Raw genomic sequence first — 25,312 nt, 5'->3', positions numbered from 1 at the left:
TTTTTTTTTTTTTCTTTTTAATCAGGAAGAATTCAACTAGTGTTTTAATCGATGGACCTGGGATGGTGGGAAGGGCGAACGCGTGCGTGTGCGTGTAATGTCGGGGAAGGGGGCTCCCTGGGGGTGTGTCGACAGAGGAAGAAATGAGCAGCCGGAGCGTGCAAAATGCTCCTGTCCTGCCCTCTTGCTCCCCCAGAGTCTTTTGGCAAGTCGCTCCTTGCCTGGCAGTTTCCCCAAGCCGGGGCTGGAGGGGGGCCGGGTTCCAGGCCCTGGGCCAGGCCGGGGAGGGCAGCCCAGGGGAAGCTCGGCTCTGGCTCTTCTCCCCGCCTCTAGCGCCGCTGGAAGGAAGGCGACCCAGGCTGCAGGCAGGGGAGCCCGGACTTGGGGATGGAGAGGGGGTCTGAGACTTTCACACTTTGGCAGCTCCTGAAGCATCCCCTGCTCCGCGAATGCCGCTCCCAGTTAACTCCAGGCCTTCCCGCCACCCCACCTTCTTCCTTGATCCCATCTTGTAGCCACTTGGCATTGAACCTGGGGAGCGGGGCGCGTCGGTGAGCGTGTTCGTGTGTGTGGTGGGCGTGCAGCAGGGTCTTGCCACTTGCGTCCTGGCTCACGGGAACCGGACTGCTGGGGTTCTTTCCCTCTCCCCCTTCACCGTGATCCTCCGTTCCACTTCTGCCCTCCCACCCCTACCCCTGTGATTGGGATTGAAGGAAGCCGAGGCGGTGTCGGGGTTGAGGCTGCGTAAGTCAGGCTGCTGCTCCAGGCGACGGGGGTGGGAGAGGGAGGGCCGCGTGGGAGAGGTGAGGTCTCCCGGGAGCCTGCCCCGCCGGCGGCTGGTGGCGTCGCGGAGCTGGTGGCGGAGTCCGAGCCCGCGGTTCCGCTATGGAAGACTGGCTGGTGCGGTTCTCCGTCAGGGAGTCCGCACCCGCAGTTGTGCGAGAGCGAAGACTGTAACTTCTCAGGTGGTGGCCGCGGCGGGAAGGGAAGGAGTGGGGCGTACTGGAGGTCCAAAACTGTATTCCTGTTTTCTGAGGCCAAGTGGGAGGAGACTGAGAGTGGTTTGGATGTCTGGCCTCTAGAGATCAACCTCCTCTATCCAATTGCCAATCCAAACGTGAGGAAAGAGCCCCCTCGCACCCCCACCTTCCCCAGCTCAACTCGCTTCCTCCCCGATTTCTCATTGCCTCTAGGAACTGAGCTCCGCATTTGTTACCGAGTGAAAACCTGTGAAAATGGCCCATTCAGTGGCAGGGTTGGGTTTGCCAGTGGCTCATGCCGTTTCTGCAGGTTGTTCCAGACACAGAACGTAATTACCACTGAGGTCCTGAGAGTGGAGATTGCTACAGATGATAGGTGCAAGGATCTAACTTGTCCGTGTTCGCAGGGCATCCCTGGGCTCATTACTTAACAACTGGTTGACAGATGGCGAGGTTATGCATTGAAATTCCAGTCTTCTTTGTTATTCTTTTATTTGACATCTTTGGCAGGCTGTGTTTTCATCTGAAACATTATGGCGTTTTTAAAAAATGAACAAATTTGGGCATGTTCCCTTTGGCAGAATTGCGCTTTACAGTAGTTGAGGTTTCTTCTATGGTGGGGGGTGTGGGAAACCTACATCAGCAAAGTAATGTGTTTACTGTCCTAGGGAGGAGGCTGAAATTAAGAGAAAGGCAGTCAAAACCCTGCCTCTATGGGCACATACTTCCTTATGTTATGATGTGTCACTCTACTCTCTATTAATTTAGACAGAATAAATAAGGAGGAACTGGAGTCCTGGTTCCGTTTTGGCTCATTATCCTGTAGACATTTGGAGACCAGGTAGATCTACAGGGAAACTTTTAACCTCCCTAGGGCTCTTCGTTAGAATCACAGAGAGGTAGGTCAGAAAGTCTGTGGGTGTCTCTGTGTCTCCTTTTATTTGAGTCTTCATAAGGGCAAAACCAAAAACAGGTCGTTTATAAAAAAGTACGGGGAAGCATAAATAATGTACAACCAAGTAAATGAAAGGATCTATCTTCTAGACAGATTGAGAGATAAAATTTTGACTTCGTGCTTTGGAATCTTTGATTGGCTGCCAGGGCCTGTTTGTGGAAAAATCTTACCCTGAGAGTGAAATTTATGAATGATAAGAGGTGTGATGCGATTGTTAATTACTTTCCTGAGGCTAAGGCTGAATCTCAGAACCCTGGCCTTTTATATAACGTGAATGATAGTTATTTTGAGAACAAATATTTATAGGGCATGTTTAACCTATGACATCTTGCAGTTGTCCAGCATTTATCTTTTTAAGATAGTACTGCACATGTGATTGAACATGCCTTTGATGTAGCTTTGAATGGAGGAGTAACTTAAAACTTTGCAAAATTGCAAACCTTGTTGGTCTCTATAGCTATGACTTGTAAATAGGACTTTCACTCTTCATCAGTTGTTATATTCAATATTCTGGCAGCTTACCATTGGTATGTATTAAACATAAACTGTTATATTTAGAATTCTAAGTCCTTTATTGGCAATGCTGTGTCCTTGGGCCATACTGTATCTTGATATAAATTAACAGACAGTTCTTATTAACTTGGAGCAGAAATTAGAAATTAAAAAACTGCTTATGACTAGATCACTGTATGAGTCACCATATGGTATTTGTTTTTCTTTTTTGCTTTTTCTCTTCTAAAATGCAGTATTCTTTTTTGAATATTCTCTTTTTTTATTTTCGTGTAAATTCTGCACAAACAGTATTGGACCTTTGAGGTTATTTTGAAATTGCTTTTCTTTTTAGAAGTTTTCTGGACTTGAGTCATCTGAAAATTCGGGTATTCGAGTAAATTTGAACATAGTATAGCCGCTTGAAACACTTTACTAATTAGAACAAAACTCTGCATTATAATGAGTTTATGATTATTTACTTATCCATTGCTTCATCATTCATAATTGAATTAAATATTGGAAGACGAGGAACAGCATTTTTGCAAAGTCTAAGGGCAGTTTTATTCTGCCCTCAGCATTCAGTAAAATCTTAAATAACATGACTTTTCAGAAATAACAAGGGTCTTTTGATCTTCTGTAGTATAATGAGAAAGCCTGAAGTATAATTCAACATATTTATTCAGTGCCTACTATGCACCAAGTACTATGTTATCTTTTTGGCTACCAAGATGAGTAAGTTGTACTTTCTGGTCTCAGTGAGCTCAGACAGTAGTTTGGATGCATTTTTCCTGTCTTTGAACACCAGTAGTGTAAAAAAGGCATTGTTCCTTTTAGTGGTCGCTCTCACTCTGATCTAATAGGCTTGAGGATAAAAAACAGAATTGAGAATAAGAATTAGTGTGTGTAGATTTACACAGTGACATTTGCTATGTACTTAGTAGGAGAGTAAGCCTTTGGTGAAGAAAGTAGAGCTTAAAAATGATGGTAAGATAAGAATTTTAAGGAACTTACAATTTATTCAGATTGTCACGATCAACACAGATGGATCAATGCCGTATACAGGAGATCACGTATCTGAGTCCTACAACTGAATATCGGAGTTGTTCATGAAGGATACGTCCTTTGGGTGGATGAACAGTCAGAAAGATTTTAGTTCTTTGAGATGTGGATACAATTTGAAGAAGTAGAGAGGAGAAGGAATTAGCAGGAAATAACATTATTACATACAATAATAATACAGTATTATTCCATGATGCTTTTTTCTACACATTGAAAAAAAAATTGTGGTGAAACTCTTGAGTTTTAGGGATGAAATTAGCCATTACTGGTTTATTAGGTGTGAGTATATCCCACTTTTTTTTTTTAGTAAGAAATGTTAAAAAAAAAAAAAGAGCCATTACTCTTTAAAAATAGTTGTTAAATAATCTGACATCTTTGGATACCAATTTGTTCTTTTATGAAGATCTCACTGGTAAACTGTTTTGCATCAAATGTTGGTGTTAGCATGGTATCACAGATCTTGTTGGTTAGACAGAGACTGGAATATGTGGTAAAGAGCCTTTGATTTGGAAACATTCATTGCTGCTTTAGGTATGTTCTCTTTTAGTTTAGTCTGATTATAACCTTGAACATGTTTGTAGTGTTTCATTTTACAATTTAAATTAATCAGACTGCTAATAGGTTGAATATATGCATATATTATTTAATTGTTTAATAAATGTAATTTATTAAATTTAAAATATTTTATAAATATTATGTGTCTGTGTGTATATATGTGTGTGTATCTATCTATAAAATTATATGTATATATAGAAAATTTATTTATTTATTGCTAAGTCTTGTGAGTACATATGTCTCTCATAGAGAGGACCCAGTTAAGAGGAGTTATTCTTTCTGTGCCCTGGGCTGACTCAGTGATTAGACTCCTTAGGTGGGAAGTTATGTCAGTACTGTGCCTGTGGATTGGGAAATGCCCATGATCTTTCTTAGGAGGCCATAAAGGGAAATAAATTAAGCTTAAGTTTAATTTTGAAAAGTTTGAAAATCCCCTAGAAATGATCTGTTTGGGGACTGATGGAAACGGAAGTGACAGAATCAACAATTACCTGCAAAATATTTTTGTATTTTAATGTTTTCCACTTTTTAAATGGCTTATCCCTATGAACTTCTGTAGTTTATTGCTCTAGGAAATTCTACCAAGTATTTTTTGGTGAATAAGTCCATGCATATAAAATTCATTACTAGAACAAATTATAGAGAATAATCTCTGGAGTATTTCCCAAGTTCTGAAGTTGTGAATGAATGAAATTTCACAGTTCATTCAATCGTGGCAATAGCTGTACTTTTAGTACTTTATACAACAGTCTGCATCCTCAAATTCAAGGATATTTACCAAATGCTAAAATGTTTTTTTTTTATAATTTTTTTCTTGTCTTAAGCATGATGGCTTAGCATGTTACTGGAGGAGCAGAATGGTTCTGAGAAAATAAAGATAACCAGTAACAATCTTTCACTGTCTGTGGTTTCAATGCATTAAAACCATTCAAGACTCAGGGAATTAGCTGATAGTAAACTTTTGCAGCCTTAAAGCAATGAATAGATAATGTGGCTCAGCCAATAGGGAAGTAAATAGATAGTAAAACCAATGCAGTAGGTTTCATTGTTACCTGGATTAGGTTTTTTCCACCCTTAGTTCTCTGAGGATCTCAGGTATTTAAATCAAAATGTAGCAAAAGAGAAATGCAAGTTTGAGTGAAACATATTTTCCCAGACAAATTAAACTACAGATCCTTCTATAGATCTAGTTCCTGAAAAATTTCACGGGCAATTTTTGAGAATTAGAGGAGTAAAATTCCAATAGGCTGCTGATTCAGTTCTGATTGAAATGTTGCATAACCAACATGAAGCTAAAAATAAAAGATTGGTAAACTACAAATAGCACTTTTTTCTTCTTAAAATTTTTTTAAAAATTTACTTTATTAAGACTTTATTTTTTTTAGAACAGATTTAGGTTCACAACAAAATTGAAGTGAAGGCACAGAGATTTCCTAAATACCCCCACCTCCACACATGCACTGTGTCCCCCATTATCAACATCCCTCACTAGAGTGGTACATTTATTCCAACTGTTGCATCTACGTTGACACATCATAATCACCCAATGTCCGTAGTTTATAATATGGCTCACTCTTGGTGTGGTGTACATTGTACTGGTTTAGAAAAGTGCATAATGACATGTATCCGTCAGCATGGTATCTTACAGGGTATGTTTATCGTCCTAAAAATCCTCCATGCTCTACTTATTCAGTCCTCACCCAACCCCATGGGTACTAGTTTTTTAAAGAACTAATTTCCTTTTTTTTTTCTTTCTGATTTCAGAAGTAATAGAATATATGAATATTAGAGAAAGTTTGGAAAAATCTAAAAATTATACATGAGAAAATTAAAATTATCCTGAATGTCCAACAGAAAGAGATATGTTAAACATTTTGCTGTTTTTCCCTTCAGTCTTTTTGTATGCATATTTTTAACATAGGTGAAGTCATATAAAATCATGAAATTGTACGCAGGGATATTTTCTCCTTTCTTGAAGAGTATTAGATCGTCATGAGGATCTGTTGTAAGTTCCCCTAGTCTTGGACATTCTATTAATTTACAAATTTTTGTGGTTGTAAATATCACTAAAATTTTTAGCATAGCTTTGGCAGTAAAAATAGCTAAAAGAGATTTTTACTCTCTGCCAACTACTCATTAAGTATATTTATTTATATTAAATCTTCTAATGCCCCAAAACAGACATAGGAGAGAGAGACTATTGTTATGCCATTTTACAGATAAGAAAACGGAGGCCAGAGAGAAGTCACTTACCCGAGGTCACTTGACTTGTAAGTGAAGTGAGTTTTTGATGCCAGGCATTTTCGTGCTAGAACCCAGGCATTGAGTCACTCAGGTTTGTGACTTTTCCTAGCTTCTTGTTGTTGTTGTTGTTTACATTTTCTTAGAAGTCAAGAATGTAAAAGTTTTAAGAGTTTTCGATTCATACTAACAGTCTTCCAGGGAGTTTTCATAAATTTTTACTCCCAGCAACAGTATCTGTTGACACTGTTTCTTTGGTTTTTTTCTTTAAGTATAATTAACATACAGTGTTATATTAGTGTCAGATGTGCAATATAATTATTCAACAATTCTATACCTTTCTCAGAGTTCATCACGATAAATGCACTCTTAATCCCCTTGAGCTATTTCACCCATCCCTCCACGGTCCTCCCCTCTGATAACCACCAGTTCTCTGTATTGAAAGTCTGTTTGTTTGTCTCTTTTATTTATTTTCTTTGTTCATTTCTTTTATTTCTTAATTCCACATGTGAGTGAAATCCTATGGTATTTGTCTTTCTGTAACTTGACTTATTTCGCTTAGCATCATACTCTCTAGCTCCATCCAGGTCATTGCAAATGGCAAGATTTCATTCTTCTTACGGCTGAGTAATATGCCATTGCACATATATGCCACATCTTCTTTATCCATATACCAGACACTGTTTTTTAAATTTTATGTGAAGCTAATACTCTTCTTAATTTTGTTTTGTAGTTTGTTCTTGTTTTGTGGTAACATTGTTTTCGTGGGTTGCACTCAATTTTGCACTCACTTTTGGGCATCAGTCTCAAGGAAGAATTAATAGTGAGTCAATTAGACCTTGAAATTTGCACTGTCCAAATAAATAGGTGCTACAGGATTACTTTTGGCCTATTTAATATTCAAGAAAATGTTAATAAGAATATTATTTAGCTTTTTTATATTATGACAGCAAATAAAGGAGCAACTTTTTTATGGGTGCTTGCTGATATCTAGTATTGTGTACACCTGATTCAAATGAATTTAAAAGAATTTGGGAAACGTATTTTCTTTTGATGTTACCAAATGTCTCGGAAGGGGGGTAGCATCCCTAAGGTTTTTGAGATGTTCGGGGTTGTAGCTTTCTGCGATGACTGATGAAGAGAAAAGCTTGTTGAACTCTCTACGAGACACAAACTTATTGAGCTGACTAACAAGGTCATGTGTATCTTTATAATTAGATTTCTCATGTTGATTTTAGTGATAGCAATTGTCAGGCACCCCCTCTTCCCATGTACATAAGGGATACAAGAAACAGCCTTTTTCTAAAATCTTTGTTTTTCCAGTATAATACGGATAGAAACGTTTTCATTACATGCAAAGTTAGTTCTTTAGGATGAACTGCTTTAGACTAAGTTTTCCCATAAGACCTGAGAACCCAGAGCAAGCACTTCTTGGGCTCTAAGTAAGAGCCAGAAAGTAACATGAATTACAAGGAGGTAATGGACATATCTAAGTAATGTCCAGGCAAGGCAGGCTCACGGGGTGTCCTGTCAGCTCAGGACACATATTGCCTTATTTGCTGTATAAGCTATTTTTGTTTTTGAGGATGGAAAGACATTCAGATTTCCAAAGGAATTCAGCTTTTAGACCCCACTTTAGGTAAAAACATTACCGTTGTTAACACAAAACTTACATTTATGGTCTTTGTCTTCCCCCCTGCTTTGCAAATGCTACTTCACGTTGGCGTTTGGGATAAATGTTTCCTTGTGGAATAATTGAGAGGAGGCACATTCCATACCTGTGCCCAGTGAGTCAGTTATTATGGTGCTTGGCACACTATAAATAGATTCTCAGCAACAGATAATATATGCCATACTTGCTTGGAGAAAGCACATTTGATGATTTCCAACAGATTTTCTTCTCTAGTACTACATGAAAGCGAACAGATATGTTGGCATTTCTTTGCCTCTTGCGTAGTATCAAATCTTATCCCAAAATTTCCAACTATGTCCATGCTGCAGAAAAATACCAAGTTAAATATATATAATTTGAGATATATATATATATATATATATATATATATATCTCAAATCAGTTACCTCCTAGCAACAATGGTTCTTAATTTTTTCCTCCATATCACAGAGCCCTTTGAAAGTTTGACAAAATCGTGGATATTTCTCCTGGAACAAAAGCTCCTATGAAAATAAGGTTTTGCGAATACTGAGAGAACCTTGGGGAGGTGAGAATAACTCAGGTGAAGAGGAAAAAGCAAATGAGTGCTTGTGTGTTTTGTTTTTGTTTTTAATTTTCCGGTAGTTATTTGAAACCCAGCTCCGTAGTATTCACGATCAAAAGTCCTGCCTCTACAAAAAGGAAAAAGAGAGGGGCGCCTGGGCGGTTCAGTCTGTTAAGCATCCGACTTTTGGTTTAGGCTCAGGTCATGATCTCAGGGTCATGAGACGGAGCCCTGCGTCCAGCTCCACGTGCTGGGTTGGAGCTGCTTGAGATTCTCTGTCTCCCTCTGCCCTTCCCCCCTCTAAAAACAACAACAACAACAACAAAAAAAAAACCAGGAAGGAAAAAAAGAAATACTGATGGCTGTAATTTGATGGCTTTTGTGCTGGGGGTGGGGCCCAGTGGGTAGCTCTTCAGCAGTTTCCTTCTGATAACACACACACACACACACACACACACACACACACACACATGCACTTTACTACTGTCCCCAGACTATAGAATGCTCGTGTGTCTAAAGGTTAACTCTCACCTTTTTTTTTTAAATGGTCAGTGCTAGAGTGCATCATCCATAGGACAAAATGTTTTCAGAGCTTATTGTAAATTAAGCATATGCCTTTTCTTAAAATTCCCCGAATAGCATTTTTCCTTGTTTGCTTGCACATTTTCCTGTATGACATGAATTCACGAAATAAGAAAGATTTACTGAATTCTGGGTACGTGTAGGACACTGTGCTGAAGACCATAAAGGATACAATCATGAAGCAGCTCAAGAGCCTGGCCCTGAAGAAAGTCATGGGTTGTTGGGAGCCCCCTCTATGGGGGTGAGAGAAAACTCTTTACAGCCATGTGGAATGTGCAAAGGGCCATCATGTTACCCCGAGAATGCAAATATGGGAGGGAAATTCATGTCGCTTTCCATTTTAATTGATTTCTCTGTGCTTAGGAAACTTGCTTAGCAAAACATTCACTAACTCCTGTAGTGATGCATCTGAGGAATGTGAAGGCAGACCTTCGAAACTCATACATTTCTTGCTTTATTATTCCACATTAGAACATTATTCTTAGGTATGATGTTAACATACGATGAAAACACTTACTGCCAACCCCAGAAGTTACTTTTGTGAGACAAGTCTCTCCCAGCGTTCTCTGTTGCCCAAGAAATGCGGATGCACTTGACAACCATCGGCAACGAGTTCTTGTTCTCTTTAAAATTTGTTCAAATACAGCATTAATGTTTTACATACATTGTGACAACCAAGCTTTTGTCCATATATGATGTCTACATTTTAATTTAATTTCGGTAAGGCTGCTAAAAACCGTGACAATCGCTGAAAAAGATATCTAGGTAACTATTTCTTTACTTTTCATGACAGTGATGAAACTGTACCTACTTGAAAGCTAACTTGAAATCTTAAAGCTCACATAACAATAATAAGTTTGTATCCAGTTGTTACGTAGAATAAAGTGTAAGTTTGATTATTCCTTGATTGGGTAGCTGGATGTTTCTGTCAAATATTTAGAATTACTTTTTTTTTTCTTAGTAACAGAAAAATTTTGAGGCTGTGTCGCACAGTAGGGTGACATCGTGTGAGGGGGGCAGGTTCTCAGCCAGGCCAGTTCGGTTCGTATTGCTCTGCTGTGCAATATTGGACATATTTCTTAACCCCTCTCTGACTTCATTTCTCCTTTAAAATGGCAATGATAATGATAATTCTACTTCCATTGTAGACTAGTTATAGCGAATCAAAGACTAACCATATGTAAAGCACTTAAAACAGTTCCCATGAATAGAGTGAGCACTTTTATGTGTCTATAATTATTGCTGTTGTTCTTTGAATTTGTCTGAGCCTCTTTATTCATTTACTCAACAAATAATTGTTCGGAGCCTACTGTATGCCAGGCACTTTCTTAGTTGCTGGGCATATAGTGACCAACAAAATTCCCTCATGGATCTTACACAGTAGGTGGAGAGGACCTGAGAAAGTCAGACCAACATAATAATTGTCAAATTATGTCAAAGCCTAGAAAGTGCTAGAACACAATAGAAGATTATAATGGGGAACTCAGTCACAGGGAGGAGGAGCAATTGTCAATAGGATGGTCTAGATTATAAGCCTGGCTGAAAAAGAGGCATGGTGATGTCAAAGGAAGAGCCTAAAGGTGAAGGAGTGTCCTGTACGGATGTCTAGGAGAGCACTTTTCCAGGTAGAAGGAACAGCAGTGTCCCGCGTGTTTGTAGAAGAGCCAGGAGGCCAGTGTGGCAGGAGTGGATGAGCAGGGGTCCGGGGGGCATAGGGCAACATGTCTAAGGATTATAACTCCTAGAGTAAGATGGGGGCTTTGCAGGACACCTGGTGGCTTAGTGGGTTAAGCATCTGCCTTCGGCTCAGGTCATGATCTCAGGGTCCTGGGATTGAGTCCTGCATTGCGGAGCCTGCTTCTCCCTCTACCTCTGCGCCTCTCTCCGTTCATGTTCATGCTTACTCTCTCTCTCAAGATAAATAAATTCAAAAAAATTATAAAAAAAGATGGGGTCTTTGCAGTTTTGAGCAGAGGAGTGATTGGATCCTATCTATTTCCATCTTTTCCTCTCTGCATTTCATCTCCAGTTGGGGCTTTCTCAAAAACGGCTCTTTGGGCAGAAAATTCTCTGTTGTTGAAGGCTGTCCTATGCACTGTGGGATCATCAGCAGCATCCCTGGCCTCTACTAACTAGATGCCGGGAGCCACCCAAAATGTCGGTGTGAGAACTAAAAATGTCTCTAGACGTTGCCAGATGTCCCCTGGGAGAGAGGGGACTCATTATGGTCGTAAATTATTGCTCTATGTTACGTAATATTGCTGTCTTCACCCCCAGTTTAACTTATTTGTGCTTTTATTTGCTGTTTATCCAGCAAGCATTAGGATTTTATGTTTCTTTTCTATCTTGTATTCTCTCTCTTTAAACAAACCATTATTTGTGGTTTTCCCCCACATTTACCCGATTCTAGGAATTTCTGTTCACCGAACCTACTTTTAAAAGGCACCTTCTCATTTCCATTCAGCACTTACCCCATCTCCGTTTCCATTTTTCACAATGAAAAATGAAACTGACACATTTCAAGGAATTTAAGTGCAGGTCTGTTTTACAGTTTGGGGAAAAGAAGGGAGACTCAGAAGGGACAATGGCAGTGGCCGCGGCGAAGTGATTGTGTTCTTGCCACTCGTGGTTCCCAAGCGAGGTGAGCGGCAACCTTGCCTGGAAGGAAGGGGCTCTTCATCTCACCTGCCAATCTGTCTTAGCCTCCTCCTGCATCTTCCATGTTTGTAGAGATAGGAGAGGTTCAAATGGTGTCTCAGCTCTGGGGTACGGCACAAGCTCTAAAAGAAATATGGTGATGGTGATGATGATGAACATGACTGACATCTGTTCATGAGCCAGGAGCTGTTCTAACTCATGGGATTGCCCCCGTTAGTTAGCCTGTGAGGTTATTATGAGGTTATTATGAGCTTGCTCTCTATATGGGGAAGCTAAGACAGAGAGGGTCGCTAATATGGAGGGCACGCGGTGGAGTTGGACTTTGGATATTTCTCCCTGTAAACAGTGGTCAGTAATCAGCTTCCCCAGTTCCCAGCAGCAATATAGTTGCCCTCTTGTTTTCTTGGTTTTTAACTTCAGTGTCCTCTGTTTTTCTTCTCCCTCCTCCTCTCCTTTCTCTACTTCATCTGTCACTTTCCCCTTTCTTGTTTTCTCCTTCTTTCTCCCCTCTTCCTGTTTTCCACGTTTTTTGTTCTCTTCTTTTTCCTTTTGCTTTCTTATCAGATTCTTTGATATTCCCCTGATATCATCATCTTCAGTTATTCAGCAATTTTCTTTATAAACGCCTACTCTCAGCGAGACAATGGAAATAAAATAGTGAGCAACACGAGCATGGCCCCTCCCATTGGCAACTACAGGCTAGTGTGGGGACATCGTTCAAATACAGGCAGAGGTAATACTTATGAAGGAGCATTAAGGATTCAGAAAGCAAAGTGCACGAAGCAACAAGAGCATAACGTCACTGATAAGTCTTGCATATTCTTGCTAAACAGGGGATTTCGGATTGGCTGCCTTCTCCCTTCCCACTGCCACCTCCATAATCCCTTTGCCTTAAACTTCATGGATGATGTTTTAATACCCCTACAGCTAATCTTTCTCCTTTGTTCTCTGCCGACTCATTCTCTAAACACAGCCAGATTAATCTTCTTAATGCACTGCTTTCTTCGGGCCACTCCCCTGCTTCAAAGATCATATACTATCCTCCTGATACGTAAAATGTCAAGCGAACAAACCCAGCCTCCCAGCTTACATCCAGAGTCCCATTTTTCCTCTTTGACTTTATCTTTGTTTTCCCTTCCGTGAGCAACCCGGAGACCATCCCTGACAATCTTGACACCCTCTCAGTTTTTTATCCCGACTTGCATTCTGTAGCCCTCATGTTTCTCCTCCCTGTACCTCTGCTTTGCCTTTGCTTCTGTTGCTTAACAACTGTTTCTTATTTGTGCCTCCTTAAAGACATCTAGTATCCTTCCTGTGTTAGCTGCTAACCATGTCATCTTCAGTAAAAACATTTTTAAAGTCTCATTCTTATTATTCGATGAGGAATTTGAACATGATCCATTTCCCAGTAATACGTCTTAAAGGTGCTAAGGGCTGAGAGTCAGTCATTCTGCATATGCGGGAGAGCCTGTCCTTTACTGTCTGCTCAAGAAAATCACTGACAATCCTCCCCGTCTCTTCTCTACCTTCAGTTTTTCACTCTGGCCCAGATGAAGCCCATCAGCGTAGAAATGAAAATAAAGATAACAGCAAAGTCCTCTCTGGACCCGACTTCACCTGAAAATTACCATCCTGCTTACTAGCTCTCCTTTACAAAACCCTGAGGAGTCTTCTCTACTGCTATCACCTATTACCTATTCTTTTCTAAACCCACTCTGGTCAGAACATATGGTCTAACCCCTGGACCATACGTGCCTCTATCTGTGACTCCTTATTTAATCATAGTTGATTTCAAGACCTCATTTTACTTAATCTCTTGGCAGCATTTGAGCATCCCTAATAATCTTTCTTCACTTGGCTTGAAGAATACTATGTTTTTCTCACCTGATTTTTCTTTCTCTTTGACCTTTACTCACTCCTCCTTTCAGATATCTGAACTCAAATTTTGATCCTCTTTTGAAAAAAAAAAATTACCCTCTTCTTCTTGGTGTTCATATTCAGTTTTGTGGTTAAATTCCACAAATAGGTCCATGACTTCCAGATCTGTATCATCAGCCCAGACATTTCTTCTGAGGGACACATCTCACGTTTGGCTGTCGGAAAGACCTCTTCCACTTACCATGTCCACGATCCCTGATCTCCTTCCTCCCTCAAAACTTAATAACTTGTAGTCTTTCCCACGTCAGTGGATGGTGTTTCCATCCTCCCACACCTTGGAGTCCATTAATTTCCTATGCTCTCATGCATTGTCTACAGTTCATTGAAAAGTCTGGTCAGTTCTGTCTTTAAAATGTTTCCAGAATCTGATCGATTCTTCTTGCCTGCTGCCCCCCTTGTCCAAGCCAACATCCCCTCTCCTTTGGATTGCCACAGTAGACTTCCTCCCTTACTGTTCTTCTCTTTTGCCTCCTTCAGCCCTTTTCCCGCTCCCGGTCAGGGTCAAGCTAGATCACATCACTCTCCTCAAATCCCCTTAGTGACTTCCCATTTCAGAGTCACAGAGCATACCGTGGTTCTGAGGCTCACAGCATTTCCTTCCTCACCTGTTACCATTCCCCCTTCCTTTTTTACTGCTTTCTTTCTGACTCTCCTTGCTTGGGCTGCAGTAATCTCACTGCTGCAGGGACGAATGTGCCGTGCACATTTTCACGGCCCGCTCCACTTCTGCACTGGCCCTTTCACCTCTTTCAGGATTTACTCCATTGTCGCTCTACCACGGCCCCTTCTGGCAACTCCATCTGTGTTTATATGGTCTCGCATTCTCTATCCTTCTTTCCCTGTTAAGCCTTTTCTCCTTTTCTTAATACTTAGCAGCGTCTGTCATACTGAACAATTTATTTCTGGTGTTTATTATTTGTTTGTGTCCCACCTATAGAGTGTCAGTGTCTGGAGGCCCGTGACCTTCATCTTATTCCCTTAAGCATCTCAAGTTCTTAGAGGAGTAGTTTTCATGTGAGATGGGCTCATTAAACAAATCAATGAATGACTGGATCTCTTCCAACTCTTGTTCCATCAACGTTCTCAAGGGTCAAATGATCACCTTTACATTCTACTGCATATCTACTAGTTACAGAGAAGGAGCATAAAGTAGATGCTTATTAAACACTTTCTACATGGATTTTTCAATCTTCCTATTACATGTGCTTTTAGCGTGTAGGTTGCCTGGAGGGAGGGCTTGTTCCCCCTACTTTGATTTCATTATCTACTTATCGTCATTAAATGCATTTCATTAAACTCAGTCCCTATTCTTATTCTTTGAAGTGAACGAAGCCTCTCTCTGTAATAGCTGGTACATTGAATGCTCATTGTGTGGAAGGTAGAGTGTTTAAAAAATACTAATTCATTAAGTCCTCATGTTTCTGATCCCCCAGCCATCGGTTCCCATGTTATCCCTCCCATACAGAAATTCTGGAGACAGCTTGTCTATATAAACCCTAAATGGAGTATAACCTCAGGGCTTCACCTTGAGACAAAAGTCTGGCTCTGATTTGAAAGTGCCCGTTATTCCCTTAGGCTCAGGCATGTCATTTTAAACTCTTCAAAGCACTTAAGGTATAATTCTACTCTCTTCTAATAGAATATATAGACTAAAATAAGGAAAATGTATGTCTACTTTTAAATGCATTCACTTTGTTTTGCTACTTCCTGACTATTGTGTATCTTTCTTGCCAATAGGCATTATAAATTTTAAAAAACTGGAAAATGATATATAAAAATGGGTGCTGGATACCGTTTAAAACGTTTTAATCATTCCACTGTGTCCATAAGAAGTAAGCAAGCAGTTTGTTGCAAAGACCTCATATTATGTAAAGCACTGAAGAACGAGGTAATATCAGTATTTGGCTTCCTTTTCTTTTATGTACTCCCTCTAGTGTTCAACAATATGAGTACTTAAAATTAGCCTATTGAGATACTAAAGAACAGACATTAATGTAGACAGAGGGCCTTTTTAACCTGATGCTGTTGTGATGATGATGATGATGATGTTGTTGTTGTTGTTGCTCAGGAGATAATATTGTCTGGTTACTGAACTTTCGACTTGTATGAAAAACATATTCTCTTTCCCCCTTTTCCTGCAGGGATCTGGTCATGTCTTCTATGTGTATGCATATTTTTAATCTTCAGTAAGGGAGAATATTGGAGTTCTTGGCTTCTGTCTTTTTTTTTTTTTTTTTGAGATTCTGTTTATTTATTTGAGAGAGAGAGTGAGTGTGTGTGGGGAGGGGCAGAGGGAGAGAATCTCAGGCGGACTCCCTGCTGAGTGTGGAGCCTGACACGGGGCTCATCCCAGGACCCCGAGATCATGACCTGAGCTGAAATCAAGAGTTGGACACTTAATGGACTGAGCCACGCAGGCGCCCCTTAGCTTCTGTCTTTAAAGACAATACCATATTATAAATTCTTCTTCAATTTTAAAACTGAAAGGTAGATTTTTAGTTGGGCAGTTTGGTTATGAACAGAAACATTTTCACATGCTAAATATATACAAAGTGAAAAAAAAAACTGTATGAACTAGAGAAATGTGTTTGAACACAGAAGTTGAAATATTTAAATAATTGACGTCATCGTTCCTTGATATATTGAAACATTATTTAGATGTGTTGTTTTCAAGCTACCTTAAGAAATAACCAAGACATCACTAGGAGTAACAAATAAGTAAAAAGAAATATTATATACTATTGTCATTTAATACAGAGTATTAATAATTGCTTGGCGTATAATAGAAAAGAAGATAGCTTCAAATCATAAAGTTAAATAATTATTACTATTTATCAATTTTTAAAAATCAGAGACTATTGTTCAAAGTTAATTTTTCCCAACATCATATAATTATGTAACTTATATTTGATTAATGCCCCGCAGTCTTTAAACTACTTTGATGCTCACTGTTTCAGTTGCTCATCATCTTATGACATAAAAAAAATAGAAAGATTGAATTACTTGTAATGACTCTTAGAGATACTATTTTTTATAATATTTTTTTATAATATTATGTTAGTCACCATACAGTACATCCCCAGTTTTTGATGTAAAGTTCCATGATTCATCACTTGCACATAACACCCAGTACACCATGCTATACGTGCCCTCCTTACTACCCATCACCAGCCTATCCCACTCCCCCCCGCCTGGAAGCCCTCAGTTTGTTTCCCAGAGTCCACAGCCTCTCATGGTTCATTCCCCGTTCTGTTTACTCCCCTTTTCTTCTTCCCTTTCTTCTCCTACTGATCTTTCAACTTCTTATGTTCCATAAATGAGTGAAATTATGATATATTATATGACAATTATATGATAGTTGTCTTTCTCTGCTTGACTCATTCCGCTTAGCATTATCTCCTCCAGTCCCGTCCATATTGCGGCAAATGTTGAGAAATCGTTCTTTTTGATAGCTGAGTAATATTCCATTGTATATATGGACCACATCTTCTTAATCCAGTCATCTGTTGAAGGGCATCTTGGCTCCTTCCACGATTTAGCTATTGTGGACAATGCTGCTATGAACATTGGGGTGCATATGGCCCTTCTCTTCACTACATCTGTTTCTTTGGGGGTAAATACCCAGTAGTGCAATGGCTGGATCATAGGGTAGCTCAATTTTTAACTTTTTAAGGGACCTCCACACTGTTTTCCAAACGGCTGTACCAACTTGCATTCCTACCAACAATATAGGAGGGATCCCCTTTCTCCACATCCTCTCCAACATTTGTTGTTTCCTGCCTTGTCCATTTTTGCCATTCTAACTGGTGAAAGGTGGTATCTCAGTGTGGTTTTGATTTGAATTTCCCTGATGGCTAATGATTTTGAACATTTTTTCATGTGTCTGTTAGCCATTTGTATGTCTTCATTGGAAAAGTATCTGTTCATATCTTCTGCCCATTTTTGATTTGTTTATTTGTTTCTTGTGTATTGAGTTGGAGAAGTTCCTTGTAGATCTTGGATACCAGTCTTTTTATCTGTAGTGTCATTTGCAAATATCTTCTCCCATTCCGTGGGCTGCCTCTTAGTTTTTTTGACTGTTTCCTTGGCAGAAGCTTTTTATCTTGATGAAGTCCCACAAGTTCATTTTTTCTTTTGTTTCTCTTGCCTTTGGAGATGTGTCATGAAAAAAGTTGCTGTGGCCGATGTCAAAGACGTTGCTGCCTATGTTCTCCTCTAGGATTTTGATGGATTCCTGTCTCACATCGAGGTCTTTCATCTATTTGGAGTTTATCTTTGTGTATGGTGTGAGAGAGTGGTCAAGTTTCATTCTTTTGCATGTAGCTGTCCAATTTTCCCAGCACCATTTATTGAAGAGACTGTCTTTTCTATCTACTCCATGGAATTTCTATTCAGTACTTAAAACTTATTCATAACAGGCTACCTTGTATGCCTTTGGGGACTTAAATTTTTTTAAATAAGGAGAATAATATGGCACAACACACCTCTTTGGGGTTGTTGCACTGCAGACAGTGTGCCCTTTCTACTTCCTGAAGTCACTAATGCTCGTAATGTCTAATGAATTCACTTACTGACCAACAGCCTCTTAGGCTACCTAGGTTCTCATATTCTCCGTATTGAATATTGGGTTGGCCAATAACACTTCTAGAGTATTTTTGATGGGGGTGGGGGGAGGGATAGTTATCGAAGAACCACCCAAATTCTTACTCATAATGCCTTTCTTTTTGTCATTCTACTAAAAAGTGGTCAAATCTTGTATATTGATAATTTATTATTACTTAACAGAGTAAACTCCTTTATTGTCATATTTAGCTCCTTCTTAGATTTGAAATGTTTCTCATATGATATTGTTATTAGTTCCTGATCATGTGTCTTCTTCAGGAAAATTGGTAAAGAAAAAGAGATTTACTGAAAAATCACTGATAACCTGACAGAGTTGCAGAGAGAAAGGAAAAACAGAACAAGGGCTATCATTGAATGGAAAATGTAACAATAAGCTCATGTTGTTTAGAGTTAGGTCACTACTGTTATAATGTTTAGTGAACGTAAAGGTAGGCTATTATTTACTATGTTGACACAAAGTGGTGATTGTTTTAAATTAATGAGGAAACATAAACCAACTGAGTACTTTTTAGTCATCAACTTTGATCTCATTTGCAATTATAATATAGAATTGTCTTATTTTACTCTATTACCAACAGTAAGTGTATGAGGAGTGGTTGAATTCATGTCTTCAAAAGTCCTCCTCTATGCTGTCATGTATGGTACTCCTCAATTTGGCATTGACCTCAAGTACTTTCAGACCATAAAGTACATGGCAGACAGCACTTTGGCTGACTCACTTCCCTTTGATATTCATTAATTTTCAAATAAAACACACTTTACCAACATCTCAAACTCTGTCATTACAGATACTGCTTCCATTATTAGTGTAGGAGAAGTGTTTAGTACACATGTATGCATTATAAAATTCTGTAGGAAGTCTTTGACACATTCTTTGGTTTTTAAGAGTAAAGATAAAAATAATAATATATTAATATTGTTCCTATAAATTATAGACAGCATATTACTTTGATAATACAGGCGGGGAGGGATGCATTAACATGGCTAGGAGTATAATTTAGAAATGAGATGTTTCTTTAAATTTCAGAAAAAAGCTTCTTCACGGCAGTGTTGCTTCAGTGAACAGAATTTGGCTAGTGATAAAGAGAGGTTTAAATTTATGGAATTCAGTGAAATTTATTTCAGTTTGCCTAGAATATTTCTTTTCCAAAATAAATTTTGAAATAGTTTAATGAGTATATTCAAATAGGTTTCCATTACTGACAAGACCCAAGAAATATCCATATTTGATTTAATATCTGATCTGTCATTCTAACAAAACGTGAGTAATGGCTCATTTTTTTTTGTTGCCATAACTGCTGTAATTTTAATGTATTTTAAAATGAAATTTAGCAGGGGAATGGAAATTACAGATATAATTATCTAATAAGAAAATTGCCATCCTTTTCTTAATGAGCATATTCCCCACTGGGCATTTTCTTCCTTTCAATCTGATGTATGCTGTAGGAGAGCAAGGACCTTGTGTGTATTTTATGTTACTTTACCCTCTTAGTTTAGAGCAGTGCCTGTCACATAGTAGCCTAGCAAGTATATTTAATGAATATCTCTGAAAGTAAAATGTATCATTTGTGTCTTGACAAGTATATATAGTGATGAAGAGTGAATAAGGAATTTTCAATATCTGGACATCTATAAGTCTTATATCAAGTCTCTTTGCGTTGCTCTCATTATTTCAGAATCCAACTCTTGTATTGTTTAAGATAGGTTGAATTATACAGCAATAATAAATTAATCCTGAAGTCTCGGTGTAACTCAGCAAAGGCTTATTTGTCCAACATACTGCACTCTCCTTTGCAAGTTGGGGTGGGGGGGTGAAGCTGCTCCAAAGAGGTGGTCATGGACCCAGGTTCTTGTCATCTTGGTATCTCAATGCACGGTTTCCAGGCAAAAAAATAATGCAAGGAGAATTTGTTACATTTAGTCTACAAGTGACACAGACTGCCTGTGCAGACGGAACTGTAGTAAAAACCTAAATGCAAGAGATAGGAAGTCTTGTTATAAACCCATGATGAAGAAAATCAGTTGGGATTTGATGAACCCATTGTTCTTTTGGCCACAACTTGACTCTCTTCAGATTCTTGTATTTCAAAATAGGGTTTATGGAATGCTCATTTCATTGGGTAGGTTTTACACACACACATACACACACACAGACACACACACACACACACACAGATTCTTACATATAGGGAGGACTTGTCAAGCTCAATACATTTGGCATTATTTCCAAAGCGTGTTGGAGTGAGGATTCTGCTTTTTGGAGACCATCTGTCAGAACTAGTATTCTGTGGTGCAATTTTAGAAAACACTCTTTTTGATTGAATAAATTGAATAAATGGCAGGGTGTGTCATAAAAAGAAGAAACTCACATTTAATGGAATCTTTACCCTACAGTAAATTCATGGACACATCACTTTCACTTGTGCTTGTCAATAAAACTTATATAGAACAATAATACACCATTTAGCTTATTGTGAAAGCAAATTTCTGATGACCTCAAATGTCAGAGAATAGCTGAGGACCTGAAATTAAGAGAGAAAAGAAGTGCATGTAATTGACTTAAGTGATTCTTAACTAATTTGTGCAAAGATCATGCACTAAAACATTTATTTTCTTTCAGTCAATTCCAGCTTGTTCTTAGTTGGCACAAAATATTAACATGAGATTGTTTTCAACCCATAGCAAGTTACCGCTACCAAATTAGAATGGGTTGCAGGTTTTCTTTGCCCACGAGAGACTTGTAAACTGGCTAGTGTGAAACAGAAGCATAAAGCCCAACAATTAGGAAGAACCCAGAATGCCTATTAAAAAACGAGCAAATGCACAACAATAACTAACCATATTTTTAGTAGGAGAAAATATCTCTCCTCCACAATTATTCAAGTTCTCCAAATAAAGTTAAATTACCAGTAGCATACTCTGTTTTAAAAAGACAGGCAAATGCATAAAACGTTTTAAATTGTTTTTAATTTCAAGTGTGCAATGTAAAAAACAATGAAGTTTCATTCCTTAAAACTGTAAGCTTCAGAAATAGGAGATTGTCAGAATACGTCTTCACTTCTGTCGATTTAAATTCGAAGACAATACTATAATGCTGTTTTGAATTTCTAGAATAAAATGTGTCATATAGATTTTTATTTCTCATTTTCTCTCCTAATAACATGGCAGTTATGCACTTTTGCTAATTTGCAGTTACAATGAAATCTTAATTAACTTGCTAAACTGTTATATTTTAGGGTAATTTTTAGCCCATTTAGAAGAGTAGATTTAAAAATGTTTCTCTGTATCTTGTATAATAATTGCACTTTTGTAACCGTTTGCTTCAAATTTTTCCTTAAATTGTTTCTTCCATAGTTCCCAAAAAAAGTATTAAGATAAATACTGATTATCCTCAGTTTGAGGCATTTTATTAGTCAAAAATTATAAAAGCACCATACACATAATTAGGGATACTTTCATCATATGTTTGTTGAAGATGCATTTTGAATGATGGCAAATGACAACATAAAGTGGACATTAACAGGATTATTTACGAGCTTATAACATCTGCTGTTTGTACCTGCTATGGATTTCCTAAAGTTCCGTTAAATGAGAGCAATGATATATCATGCAAGGTATAGGCCAACTCCAGTGAAATTGTTCATCATGAGTTACTAGTGAACCTTTTACATGTGCTGGTATAAACCAGGTCTAGAATTAGTTTTTAATGCTTTCTGCTGTCACATTGAGTTTAGCATGAGAAGTCACACAGAAAGAGTGGAAAATGACTAGGTCCCATGATTAATTTTCTTGGAAATCTCTTTGCTTGAAAATGCCTTAGAAATACTGAAGAGAGGGGCGCCTGGGTGGCACAGCGGTTAAGCGTCTGCCTTCAGCTCAGGGCGTGATCCCGGCGTTATGGGATCGAGCCCCACATCAGGCTCCTCCGCTCTGAGCCTGCTTCTTCCTCTCCCACTCCCCCTGCTTTTGTTCCCTCTCTCGATGGCTGTCTCAATCTCTGTCAAATAAAATAAAATAAAATCTTAAAAAAAAAAAAAATACTGAAGAGAGGCGCCTAGGTGACCGAGCTGGATGGGCAGCCAGCTCTTGTTTTTGGCTCAGGTCATGATTTCAGGGTCCTGAGATGGAGCACTGCTTTGGGCTCCACACTCAGCTGGAGTTGGCTTGGGACTCTCTCTCCCTCTTTCCCTCCCTTTCTCTCTCTCTCAAATAAATAAGTACACCTTAAAAAAATACTGAAGAGTATTTTCTCTTCTTGCATATTTAATATTAACTTAGATATAAGACCTAAAGGTACACACTCTTTATTTTTATTTTTATTAATTTTCTTTCTTTAGACTCTCTACCAGTATAAGGGAATGGTGTTACTTTCAAGATCGGAAAGCCTTGATAGCAAAATCCCATAGGAACATCTGATTCCCGTGAGTTGGAGTGACACAATTCCCAGTGTGCATGGTACTACAAAAAAATGAAAGTGGAATTAATAAATTATTCAGCTTTATTTTTAATTCATGTGGAAAACACACCATGCTCAGTTTTCTAAGGTTAATTTTTGGAACTCTTGGTTTTTGTTTGTTTGATTTTTTAGTTTAAACAAAAAGCCTCTTGCTTGTGGTAAGAGCACTTTATCCCTTAACTGTTACACTTTTTCTTTATGTGTTTTTTACCAAAGTCATCAGTAAGTAACATTTTTTTAAAATCTAAAATATGGGTACCTGGGTGGCTCAGTCAGCTAAGCGTCTGCCTTCAGTTCAGGTCATGATCTCCGGGTCCTGGGATAGAGCCCCACGTCGGGTTCCCTGTTCAGCAGGGAGTCTGCTTCTCCCTCTGTCCCTCCTCCCATTCATTATCTCAGTCTCTCTCTCTCTCTCTCATTCTCTCTCTCTCAAATAAATACAATCTTTAAAAAAAAAATCTAAAATGTGTTTAGGGGGATGGTTTCCCAGTCATCTTGATTCAGGGTTCTTTTCGTGGTCCTTCTGCAGGAGCGTCCTTCTGTAAGCCTGACTCTTCCTCCTGTAGGCTGGCAGAGGACAGTAGACCAGCCAGCACACAAAATTACACTTCGTGCATGGCTAAAGTTTGTGGTATTTTTATAGTATCCTGGGCACTTCACATCCACAAAGTAGGAATAGGGGCTCTACACTGGGCGCTGCTTTTGTGTTTCCTCTTCTCCTCTTCCAGAGAGGGATGGAGGAGGTCCTTCTGGAAAGCATATTCTTGTGGGGAGGTCATCACCATCAGAAAGCCATTTATTTTCTTTTAAGCTTTTTGTTTTGAGGTAATTTTAGATTTGTGTGCAGTGTAAGAAATAATTCAGAGATATCCCATGTACTTTTACCCAATTTGCTCCAGTGGCAATATCTTGAACAAGTGTAGTGCAATATCATGGCCAGGATATTGACATTGATATAGTCAAGATTCAGAATAGTTCCATCACCACAAAGATCTCTCACGTTGCCGTTTTATAGCTCCACCCACTTCTCTACTGCCCTCTAACCCCTGCCAGTCACTAGGCTGTTCTCCATTTCTGCTATTTACCATTTCAAGATTGTTACGTAAATGGGATCGTACGAAATATGACCTTTTGGGATTGGCATTTTTCCTGTTCACCGTAATTCTCTGGAGACCGTTCAGGGTTTGTTTGCTTGTTTGTTTGTTTATCAATACACAGTTGATCTTAAACAACTAGTAGGTTAGGGGCACTGATCCCCTATGCAGTCAAAAATTTACATATAACTTGTCTTCACAAAAACTTAACTAGTATTAGCCTACCATTGACCTGAAGCCTTCCTCGTAACATAAACAGTTGATTAACACATGTTTTGTATGTTACATGTATTATATATTGTACTCTTACAATAAAGTAAGCTAGAGAAAAAATGTTATTAAGAAAATCACAAGGAAAAACAAATACATTTACATACTGTACTGTAAAAAAAATCAGTGTATAAGTGGATCTGCGCTGTTCAAACCCTTATTTTTCAAGGGTCAACTATAGTTTGTTTCTGTTTATTGCTGACTAGTGTTCCATGGTATAGATGTATCTACCATACCAAATTTAACCACTCACCCACTGAAGGACATCTATTGTTTCCAGTTTCAAGCTAGCATAAAGAAAAAAAGCTGCTGTAAATACGTATGTACAAGTTTTTGTGTGAACATAAATTTTTATTGCTTTTAGGTAAATGCCTGAGAGTGCAATTGTTAGATTATATGGTGGTAGCATGTTTAATTTGATAAGAACTATCAATTTTCCAGAATTGCTTTACCATTCGTGGTCCCACCAGCAATGTATGAGTGATCCAGTTTCTCCATTTCCCTCATCCCCACCAGCATTTGATGTTGTCCCAGTTTTTATCTTTGCCGTTTTGATAGGTGTTTAGTGACATTTCTTATGGTTTTAATTTGCATTTTCCCTGGTGCTTGTTATATTGAAATCTTTTCATTTGCTCATTTTCTAGGCACATATTGTCTTTGGTAAAATGTGTGTCCATATCTTTTGTCTATCTTTGAATTGGATTGCTTTTTTTTTTTTTACTCTTAAGTTTTGAGGTTCTTTATATATTCTAGATACTTGTCCTTTTGTCAGATATGTGGTTTGCTAATATGTTTTCCCAGTTTGTAGCTTGTGTTTTCATTCTCTTCACGGGGCCTTTCTTAGGGCAAAAGTTTTAAAATTTGATGAAGTTCAATTTAGCAGTTTTTTTTCATTTCATAGATCCTGCTATTGGTGTCAAGAACTCTTTTCCTGGCCCTAAATCCTGTAGTTTTTCTCTTACTTTTTTCTCAAAGTTTTATGTTTTTGCACTTTACATTTAAGTCTGTGATATATTTTGGGTTAACTTATATCTATAAGATATAAGACTTAAGTTGAGGTTCATTGCTTTATCTATGAATGTCCACTTGATCCAGCACCATTTATCAAAAAGGCTGTCTTCCATTACATTGCTTTTGCGTCTTTCCAAGAAATCACTTAGGCATATTTCTTTGGTACCGTCTTTAGATTCTCA

At 38.5% G+C, this 25,312-nt stretch overlaps 1 protein-coding gene across 2 annotated transcripts in view; it reads left to right on the top strand.

Annotated features, from left to right (window-relative positions):
* PRR16 (proline rich 16) overlaps nt 1-25,312 on the top strand; it is a 180,199-nt gene that overhangs the window by 540 nt on the left and 154,347 nt on the right. The gene's annotated exons all lie outside the window — the stretch shown is intronic.

This window comes from Ursus maritimus, unplaced genomic scaffold (assembly GCF_017311325.1).
Source record: "Ursus maritimus isolate PB19 unplaced genomic scaffold, ASM1731132v1 scaffold_5, whole genome shotgun sequence".
In the NCBI taxonomy this organism is placed as follows: domain Eukaryota; kingdom Metazoa; phylum Chordata; class Mammalia; order Carnivora; family Ursidae; genus Ursus; species Ursus maritimus.
This window is presented reverse-complemented; position numbering and strand designations above follow the sequence as displayed.